This window comes from Chlorocebus sabaeus, chromosome 1 (genome assembly GCF_047675955.1).
Source record: "Chlorocebus sabaeus isolate Y175 chromosome 1, mChlSab1.0.hap1, whole genome shotgun sequence".
Taxonomy (NCBI): domain Eukaryota; kingdom Metazoa; phylum Chordata; class Mammalia; order Primates; family Cercopithecidae; genus Chlorocebus; species Chlorocebus sabaeus.
Window position 1 is genome coordinate 116476245 of NC_132904.1, and position 10945 is coordinate 116487189.

The following is a 10945-nucleotide window of genomic DNA, read 5'->3' on the forward strand; positions in this document are numbered from 1 at the left end:
TCTGGGTCTGCCATTAGCTCCCTACATATTATCTTGGCAAGCGTTTCCCCACATGGACCTTTATTTTCCTCCCCACAGAGTCGGGGTTTGGACTAGATAATCTCTAAGGGCTGAATTTTAAAGGATGTGTGCACAGTTCTGCTTTTCACAATTCTTTCCATCGGTTTCCATCTTGCATTTTTGTGCAGGTTTCCTCAGCTCTGAGCTCTCTCTCTCTCTCCATCCTTTTTTCTGGTTTTCTCCCCATTCCTTTCTTTCCAGCTTCCCTTTCAGTCTTTTCTCCTCTGACACTCACAGCTGTCTTCTCTGTTTGGGCTCTGATCCTCTTCTCTGACTTAGCTTGTAGTTGCATAACCGACATCTTTGGAGGATGACTTGGTGGCAGATCCTGGGCTTAGATGAAGAGCACCCCTGTCCTCAAGGAGTTGTCCTTCTAGTGCAGGAATTCATGACTGCCTGGATAACAGTGACAACATATGTCTGTAAGGGTGTTCTCAAATACTTCATGCATTTGGCCTTTACAACAACTCTATGAGAGTAAGTACTATTAGCCCACTTCACAGATGGAGAAATGAAGGCTGGTGATGAGAAAGAACCTTAGCTACTTTTCCCAAGCTCCCATACCTAGAGAATGACAGAACTAAGCCTGAGTCTTTCTAGTGACTTTCTACCTAAAGATGGTGGTAGGAAGACTGGGAGTCAATGTGGAGAACCAGGGACAGAGGACATAAGACAGTGGTAACTGTCCGGGCACGGTGGCTCATCACTTGAGGTCAGGAGTTCAAGACCAGCCTGGTCAACATGGTGAAATCCCATCGGTACTAAAAATACACAAATTAGCCAGGCGTGATGGTACGTGCCTGTAATCCAAGCTACTCGGGAGGCTAAGGCAGGAGAATCACTTGAATGCAGGAGGTGGAGGTTGCAGTGAGCCGAGATGGCGCTGCTGCACTCCAGCCTGGGCGACAGAGCGAGAGTTGGTCTCAAAAAAAAAAAAAAAAAAAGACAAGACAATGGTAGCAAAATTATGGAGGATGGCACAAAGGGGCCAGAGGGGAGCCAAGTTCCCCACAGATAGACTAATCTAGTCCAAGGAGCCGCAGTTCCCACCCCACCCCAACTCCCCACCCCCATATCCCTTAGGCTCAGTTGTCATTTGGCAGGGGTAGGGCCAGGGGCAGGGGGTGGGGCTTCAAACCCAGATGACTATAGAGCAAGTGCCTTGGCACCTTTGCTCTGCTTAGAGATCTGTGAAGGAAAGACTCCAAGAGGGAAGCCCAGGGGGGAAAGGGGGAAGCTGGAGATGAGGGAGGGGACTGGGCTTTGTCAGCCCTTCCTGTTGCCCTTCCTCCCTGGCCTTCACTGTCTTGTCCAGGAGGAGGAATGACTCACGTCAGCCCCACCCTGCAGCAGGACCTCAGAGGCGAGTCAGCTCTCTGGGGACCCTTTGCAGAAAGTCTCCCCACCTAACCCTGGCGATTTTCCACATGGCTTTCGGAAGGCACGGACATGATTTTAGAGGGAAGCACAACTGAGGCACAGGAGGGTAGTGATTGTCATAAGGTCCTAAAGAAAGAATGAGACCCTGCTGCCTCCCCAAGAAAACAAGCTGGAAATGACAACTGAGAGGTGAGGTTCCAGGTAGGAATGGGCAGAAGACTTTTAGGGGTGAGTGTGATTTTTCAGTCCAAATATTAATAAAACTATTCTTAAAATGGCAGAGAGGACAGGAGAAATCTAGGAAGTACTTGACAACCATTTTTATTTATTTTATTCTTTCAGGACAGGGTCTCGGCCAGGCGCAGTGGCTCACACCTGTAATCCCAGCATTTTGGGGGGCTGAGGCGGGTGGATCACGAGGTCAGGACTTCAAGATCAGCCTGGCCAAGATGGTGAAACCCTGTCTCCACTAAAAATACAAAAAATTAGCCGGATGTGGTGGTGGGCACCTGAAATCCCAGCTACTCAGGGGACTGAGGCAGGAGAATTGCTTGAACCCAAGAGGCGGAAGGTGCAGTGAGCCGAGATCGCGCCACTGCACTCCAGCCTGGGAGACAGAGCAAAACTCTATTTCAAAAAAAAAAAAAAAAAAAAAGACAGGGTCTCACTCTGTCACCTACACTAGAATATGGTAGGGTGATCACAGCTCCCCACAACCTTGAACTCCTATGCTCAAGTGATCCTCCTGTCTCAGCCTCTGGAGTAACTGGGACTACAGGTGTGCACCACTATGCCTAATTTTTAAAAATTATCTCTTTGTAGAGCCGGTATCTTGCTATGTTGCCCAAGCTGGTCTCGAACTCCTGGCCTGAAGCAATCCTCCCACCATGGCCTCCCAAAATTCTGAGATTACATGTGTGAGCCACCATGCGCAGCTGACAACCATCTCTAGATGAAGCACATGTGTGAGCATGTGTGTACGCGTGCACACACACACACATCCACACACCCTCCCTTTTTATGATTAAATGACAGAGCAAGTCTGAACTGTATTTGTGTGATGGTGTATAATTTTCAAAGTCCATCATTAAGTCCTGCATGCACTTGTGCCCAGGACTTGAATTTCCTCATTGTAATAGAAGGAGATGGGTAGTGAAGGAATACAATGAAGCGGTGGGCTAGGTGGCCTCTAGGGTCTGCACCTCTGTCTGTACTGGCTCCATCCCTCACCTCTCTGGAAGAGAGGAATGAAACCGTAGCCCCCCAGACATCAAGGGGGTCCTGATATTCCTGCTATGAATTCCTGAGAGGACATCTTGTCCATGTCTCTCTTCTTTTGGAGACATTTCAAACCCATCCCTGGAAAATGAGAGAAGCTACTTTCTTAGAGACTTATTTTTTGTCTATTTTATATCTCTAAGAAAACCAATCCCACATTTTCTCTTGGCTGCCTTTTCTTTTTTCTTTTTTCCTTTTTTTTTTTTTTGACAGAGTCTTGCTCTGTTGCCCAGGCTGGAGTACAGTGGCATGATCTCAGCTCACTGCAACCTCTGCCTCCCGGGTTCAAGCAATTCTCCTGCCTCAGCCTCCCGAGTAGCTGAGATTATAGGTGTGTGCCACACTCCCAGCTAATTTTTTGCATTTTTAGTAGAGACAGGATTTCATCATTTTGGCCAGGCTGGTCTTGAACTCCTGACCTCGTGATCCATCCTCCTTGGGCTCCCAAAGTGCTGGGATTACAGGCGTGAGCCACTGCGCCTGGCCTTGGCTGCCTATTCCTACAGGATGCCATCCTCAGTGCCTGGAAGTCCCTTTCTTATCTCTCACCTAAGACCCTCATGCTGCTGCATAAGCCCATACCTCTTGTTCTGCCTTTTTTATTTATCTATCTATCTATCTATCTATTTATTTATTTATTTATTTATTTATTTATTTATTTATTTTGAAATGGAGTCTTGCTTTGTTGCCCAGGCTGGAGTACAATGGCACGATCTCGGCTCACTGCAACCTCCACCTCCCAGGTTTAAGTGATTCTCCTGCCTCAGCCTCCTCAGTAGCTGGGATTACAGGCGCCCACCACTACACCCGGCTAGTTTTTGTATTTTTAGTAGAGATGGGGTTTCACCATGTTGGCCAGGCTGGTCTCAAACTCCTGACCTCAAGTGATCCACCCGCATCGGCCTCCCAAAGTGCTGGGATTACAGGCATGAGCCTCCGCACCCGGCCTTGTTCTGCCCTTCTCAGAGTGGCTCCCACCCCACCTTGTTTCTCCTTTCTGTGACAGGGAAATTAGTAGGTACTGATTCACCATTCAGCCTTAGACTGTGGCTCCATGTGCCAGAGATGGCAGAAGAACAGCCTGTGGTGCCAGGAGTTGCTTCTCTGCCTCCAGCACTCATAGAACTTTATCCAATAAAACAGCCACAGCAGCAGCTCACATCTGTACCATGACTTACAACTATAGACACTTTCTCATCCATAGATTCCGCAGCCAACACCCAGGACTAGGGTAAGCAGAGGGGCAGGATTGTATGGTTCAGATGAGCCATGAGGAGCTGGGCTAGCCCTGCCCGGCACCAGTCCCTCTTCTTGGAGATCTCCTTAAGGAAATGGTCACCCCTCGACCCCTGTTGCCACCTTTGCAGCCCCCAGTAGAACATGGACTCCTTTTCTGTCCAACGTAAAAGGGGAAAAAGGAGAGGGAGCCTGGTGCGGGAGGCATCCATGAGCCATCTTTTACCACCCAGAGTTCCCTTAGCTGATGTGTAGTCATTCCTCAGGGCACTGCTTCTCAAAGAGTCTGGGAGGAGGACCAGTGCTTATATTTCCAGCCTGTCACAGACACGTATCCAGACTTACTGTGCTGTGCCCGACAGCATGCAGCTTGCACTTACCATGCGTACTCAACAGCACCCAATGGGCTCACACACAGTTCAGCTGGAGGCCCACTGATGGAGTGCTTGGATGTGCTATTAACATTTCTAATTTTTTTTTTTTTTAAGATGGAGTCTCGCTCTGTCACCCAGGCTGGAGTGCAGTGGCACGATCTTGGCTCACTGCAACCTCCACCTCCTGGGCTCAAGCAGTTCTCCTGCCTTAGCCTCCCATGTAGCTGGGACTACAGGCATGTGCCATGCCTGGATAGTTTTTGTATTTTTAGTGGAGATGGAGTTTCACCATGTTGGCCAGGCTGGTCTTGAACTCCTGACCTCAGGTGATCCGCCCACCTCAGCCTCCCAAAGTGCTAGGATTACAGGTGTGAGCCACCGCACCCAGCCAACATTTCTAACTTCTTATAATCACTGTTTGTCTATACCTGGTCCCGGACCTCCACAGTACACAGACCAGCTTTGGTCGCTGCGGGGACTTTCTACCTAAAGATCGTGGTAGGAAGACTGGGAGTCAACATGGAGAACCAGACAGAGGACATAAGACAATGGTAGCTGTCCGGGCGCGGTGGCTCATGCCTTGCGGTGCACTACCTTAGTGGAGTTTGTGCTGTGTATTAGAAAGTCTCTTTCCTGTGGCCTCCGTGAGCAATGCTCCAGCTGACCCTGGTGCATCTTCTTATGACCTCCTCACCGTTCCTCTCACTCCCTCCACCTGACCCTGGTGCATCTTCTTATGACCTCCTCACCGTTCCTCTCACTCCCTCCACCTGACCCTGGTGCATCTTCTTATGACCTCCTTACCATTCCTCTCACTCCCTCCCTGGAGATGTTGGGGGATGATGATGGGGGACCCAGCAGGAGAGGGAGGTCCCAGTCTGTCCTTTGCTGGCCGGGGTAGCATGATACCCACCTACCCTGCAGACTGGAAGACTGAGCAGCATCCAGAGACTCAGGCCACTGCAGCTTTCTGGGCCTCAACCCTTCACGGAGGCACCCAAAATTGCAGACTCCCCCAGCCCCAAGCTGGGAGTAAGTCCTTTTTGTACCTTGGGCTCACCTTCCTCTCCCAGAAATGATTAGGGAGGGCAATGAGCACCTGAGTGTGGAAAAGTCCTGAAAAAGTGGAAAAAGAATTTAGAAAGAAATGAGCAACCAAATTGGAACAAGTCTTAGGGCCTTGAGGAGCAGCCAGAGCCCAGGCAACTGACGTGCAGCTACAGTCTGTCCCAGCCCAGCCCCCAAGCACCTGCATAGACAAACAGACATACATTGCAGACCCCAGAGTGTGGGGTGCACCTAGAGGCAGTCTCTTTGCTGGTCGAGTTTGTTCTTTCAAGGCAGAATTGGGTCCTTGAGGAAGTTTGTGAAACTACAGGAGTTGCAGAGGAGATGACAAGTTGGAGTTTGGGGCCAGCATTTGTCATGGGTCTGTGGAGACCACTTCCCCCCGGAAGGACTGGCGCAGGATGACCCACCCCTAGGACTGTCTAGGAGGCGAAGAAGTGGGAAGCGGAAAGGGAGGAGCCCCTCCTCTCATCCCCACTCCCCACAGGCTTTGATTTGGAGGAAGAGGGCCAGAGTCAAGCTGAGAGTACTTAAAAGGAAAGCGTCATGAGGTCACCCCAGCAGGGGCTTCTGGAGCCTGGGGGTCTGGCAGGACAGGGCAGGATGTGTGACCAGAGCCCTCATAAGTGGCTAGGTTTCATTCCTCTGGGCTTCAGACACCAAGAGTTCAAAGTGCCCATCTGGGCCCTCCCTGGACTGGTGAGCTTGCTGGTGGGCGCTCCTGGGGTAACAGCAGATCCCTGGGAGACTCAGGGAGGGCAGGCCTTTGTGCCAAGCCAGGAGCATGGGAAACAGCTGCAGGCATCTCCCAAAAGCATCAGTGCTGTTGTTGACTCAAAAAATAATAGGTGTTCATTTGCATGGCATTTTACATACAGGTTCCAGGCATTGCCTTTCATCTCCTACCACTGGCACCACCAAAGCCCCCCATGTGTCTCCTTTCCTGCCTGCTACCTCTGGGGGCCTCATGGTCTCCCCCAGACTCTCCCAGTCTTCCCCACCACAGCCTAGCCCACCCTTGGCTTAGCCCAGCCAGAAAAACCAGTGGTTGGCCTTGCCTGGGTGTGCCCAGTCCAGGTTTGTAAGAGAGGTGTGGGCCAGTAGCCTGGCATATCTGGACCCCAATGGGCACCTCAGCTGGGGACACTCCACCTGCCCCAGTAGGGGGCTTGCCTTCCCTTCAGCTGCTTGGGCTGGAAAAAGGAACAAAAATCTAAGCCAGAGCCCAGAGAGGTGAGGAAAGGAGAGGAAACTGGGTGGTTGCTATGACGATGGGGTCTCGGCACCCAATTTGCATAGGGCGATGATTTCCATACTGCAGGGTGAATTTCCATATCCCTGCCTCAAAGCCTGTTGGGGTGGGGAGGGGGAGAGGTCATTTGAAATTCAAATGAGGATGATTAAGGTTTTCTTGAGGAGGGAAGTATGGACAAAAGGGGTTAAGCCTGCTGGCAAATGTCGGCTCCAGGGCTCCAAGTTATCAAAGGGAGGTGTGTACTTGACTGGCTCCCTTCCCACCCCATCTCCACGGGCCCCGGAGAGCTGGGGGTGGTTGGAGGAGTCTGCGCTGGGCTGGGAGTAATAACTTCTGCCTCACAGGAGGGCCGGCTGGGTCTCTGTCCCTTCCTGCGCCTGGGCTCCATTTAGCCCCTCGGTGTCCAGAGGACATCTGAGTTCATGGGAAGGACCACTGAGTGAGTTCTGGGGCTGAGTTCATGCCTTCCTCCCTCTGGTGACCTTGGATTGATCATCTCAGGTTGTCTCTCAGCGAGAATGGGGAATAATCGCTGCACTTTCTTGTTTGGCCGAGGAAGTGTGAGGACAGATGGATTCTGGACTCATCTTTATCACGAACCTGCGACCTCACCTGAGTTACCGTCCCTCTTTGGGCCCGAGTTTGTGCATAAGATGAAGGGTCTGAATCTGAGGGTCTCTAAAACAACTTCCAGCTCTGAGATGCTGGGATCTGTGAACACACTCTAATCCTTTCACACATCAGTTAGTATTTGTAAGGCTCTTTGAGCAGTGTGAATTGCTGCACCCCTGAGTGTCTCTAATGTGTTAAGAAGGGCTCCTCTCCTCTGACCTTGGGGTAGTTACTTAAAGGCTATCTGCTCAGTTTCTTCCTTTATAAAACAGGGGTAATGATAGTCTCTACCTCACAGTGCTGCTGTGAGGATTACACGAGTCAACATTTGTAAAGCACTTAGAAGAGCGCCTGCCGGATGATAATGCTATTTGCTATTATTAGTATCAGGAGGACAAAGTGTCCACATGGTGGGTGCTGTGACCACCAGCCACTCCAGGGAGCCTCAGTTAGGAATATGGCCTGTTTCCCGGGAAGGCTTGCCTATGAATTCACTCGTGGTCAGCACACTGTTGTGTCCACACACATCCAGGACTCTCGAGTTGGAAGCATGCTTCAGTGACTGTCACCCGACAAGAAGCCCACTCTGCCACCCAGGGAGATGCATCTGTCACATTAACCCACTGTGGGCTCCTCGTGTTGATCCTAACTCAAGTTTGTCTTTGCTTCTTAGGAAGTAGGAACATGGCGGGAAGAAGGGGAGGGAGCTGGTGGAAGCACCGCCTCCTCCCAGGACCCAGTGCTAAGAGATGGGGCAGATTCACTGAGACTAGATGTTATAGTTCCAGAAGACCTAAAAGTCCTTTTTTCCCCTTGAGTTTCTGCAGCAACTTCATATAAGGTTTCTTTTGGAGATACCATGGTGTAGTACGGACAGCCTTTGCTGGTAGACAGATGTGGGTTTGAGTCTCTACTCAGTGATTTATTAATCAGTAACCTTAGGCGAAGTAATTAACCATTCTGAGCCTCAAGTTTCCTCATCTGTAAAATGGGGATAATAAGAACACCCACTCATAGGGTAGTTGTGAGGATTAAATACTGTCATGTGTATAAAATGTTTACTACAAAGCTTGGTGCGTTGTAAATGCTCAATAAATGTCAGCTACTAATTAATCCTTATTATTTGAAAACAGTGTTCTGCTGCCAAAATGTTTGAAAATTCTCTGATCTTGTCCTATTTTCCTATTTTATAGGGGAGGAGACCGGGGTCAGAGAAGGGGGATTATTTTCCCAAGGTCACAGCAGGAGTTCAAGACCCACGTTACCTTAGGACCCTCTCCCTGCCTCAGAAACAGGTCCTCTGTCCTTTGATTTTGTTTCGTTCCACTCTGCTCTTTTGTTCTTTCCTTGGACAAAGCTTCCCCTCCCCCTACCACCCTTCCCTCAGAGGTGGCCCAGCACCAGGTGACCTGCTGCTGCTGTGTCTCGGGGTCACTATACCCTTCAATTCTCACTTTCAGGGGCTCTCTGTGACCCTGGCCTGGGGTCCCATGGCTCTAGCCTCTCACTGGCTCCTCCACAAGGGTTTTCGCTCTGTTCTCAGGGCCTCTGAGTGCACCTTTCCCCTTCACTCCAGCCCTGGGGACACCAGTCCAGAGAGGAGGGGAGAGTGTGACCCTGGCAGCATCACACCATGTCATGGAAAGGACATGGTTTCTCCACTCTCTGATAAGCCCTGACCCCGCTGAGCCTCACTTTATTCAGTGGTAACACAGGATTTCTGTAATTCCGGCCCTGCAGACCTCACAGGCAGGGTGAGGATCAAATAAGAAATGGACATGAAAGTATGCTGCAAAAGAAGGAACAACTGCATTTGAACCAGGCATTTTGGTGCAAATGAACCATGCATTTTGGTGGCCAGCACATGGACCTTGGGGCCAGAACTTGGAGGTCTGAGTTCTTTCTCTCCAGCTCTGGAGCAAATGACCTTGGGCAAGTTACATAACCTCTTCCAGCTTCAGTTTCCTGATGTGTAAGACGCATTGTGAGGAATGAATGAAATGAGAGTATCTGTAGCAGTTTTCAAACGTGTGAGTTGTTTTACAAATGTGAGATCGCATCTCTAGGTGTAAGCTTTCTCACTCCACACGCACCCCTCTGAGCTGCACTGAGCACATCTTTGTGCCCGCGTGAGAGCCAGCGCCCAACCGAATCCTGCGCCTCTGGTAGCTCCCCCTGCTCTTTCGCTCCCTACCCCTTCTCACCCCCACTTTCCTCAGCCTGGGGGAGAGGACTAGGAAAGAGCCCCTTGGACTCTTACTTACCTTAAACCTCTCTGAGCCCCTTCCTCTGGCAAGGCTGGGGTAGGGCTGGTGCGGTGCTGGTCTGGAATCAATGTCAAAAGAACCCCATGGGCTGTCATGGACAGAGTCAAGTCTGGGCATTGGAGCTCAGAGATTTTGTCCCTGCATTGCTCTTTGCTGGTTGCGTGACCTTTAGCACATGGCTTGTCCTTTCTGGGACTCAGTTTCCTTATCTGTAAATGGTGGGTCCAGAACTAGGAGTCTCTGGTTCCTCTCTAGCACAAAACAGCTCTGATAGAAAAACAGCGTCTGGGTGGGGCGTTTCTCTGAGATGTGTTTTTGGGTGCAACTAGAACAGAGCTCTTATTTAAATTCCTTTGAAGTTGGACTTTTACTATTTTTCCAAGGCCAGGGGACTATGAGTCAAGGGTTTGATGGGGAACTTGGATCTTCTGGCCCCGTTCCTTGCAGCAGTGGCCTGAGTGCCTGGATACTTTTTTCTGGAACCCGATGCCGTCCGCTCAGGATGCTCCTTCTGCTTAGCCCGGACCATGCTGCCACTTTTGCCCCTGGCTCCATCACTGCAGCATCAGTGTGTGGCCAACAGGGGATGGGATTGAGGCAAGAATCTCCTGTTGCATGGGAAGCCCAGAGGGCCCCACCTATTGCTGAAACCGAGAAGAAATGTGGATTGTATTTCCTAATGAGCAAGGAGACCTTGGTGAGGAACCTCAAAAAATGACATGAAAAATTGCAGTGGGAAGCTGGGGGGATGCTGGGCTCCTCTATAGCAAAGGCGTGTGCAGCAGAGCCCCTCTGCCCGCTGTGGTGTGGCCCTGGCCTCCTGGTATCTGTGGGACCAGCCTGGAGAGCAGGCTTCGGGGTTTGGTTTCGTGACTGTGCATGTGCAGGAAAGTCATCAGGATGCCCTATAGGCCACATCACAAGGAAGCCCTGAGGTTGGTCATGTTGACTCTTCTCTGCGTAGAGAAGTATGAGCTTTAAACCATGAAAACTCCCCAATCCACAGACTGTCAGGGGTGGAGAGAACCTGACAGATCATCCAGTCTTGGAGTAGCAAGTGAGTGTCTTCAAGAGCACTAATTCTGGTCATCTCTAATGGTCGGTGAGCCCTGAGTTTAGGGAAGAAAAAGGGAAAGCCAGGATCCATTAGTGATGTCTGAGTTTAGGGAAGAAAAAGGGAAAGCCAGGATCCATTAGTGATGTCTGAGTTTAGGGAAGAAAAAGGGAAAGCCAGGATCCATTAGTAATGTCTGAGTTTAGGGAAGAAAAAGGGAAAGCCAGGATCCATTAGTGATGTCTGAGTTTAGGGAAGAAAAAGGGAAAGCCAGGATCCATTAGTGATGGGCATGGCTTGCACACCTACTACGCCTTTGCATTTGCTATCCACACCCTGGCTTGACCCAGGACTTCTAGCT

At 50.5% G+C, this 10945-nt stretch overlaps 1 long non-coding RNA gene across 1 annotated transcript; it reads right to left on the reverse strand.

Annotated features, from left to right (window-relative positions):
- Positions 1–205: 205 nt before the first annotated feature.
- Positions 206–9997, reverse strand: LOC140711504 (uncharacterized). Its single transcript, XR_012092767.1, has 2 exons — positions 9528–9997; positions 206–456 (listed from the first exon to the last, which is right to left on the reverse strand). It is a non-coding gene; the product is annotated as an uncharacterized lncRNA (long non-coding RNA).
- Between the last annotated feature and the right edge of the window lie 948 nt (positions 9998–10945).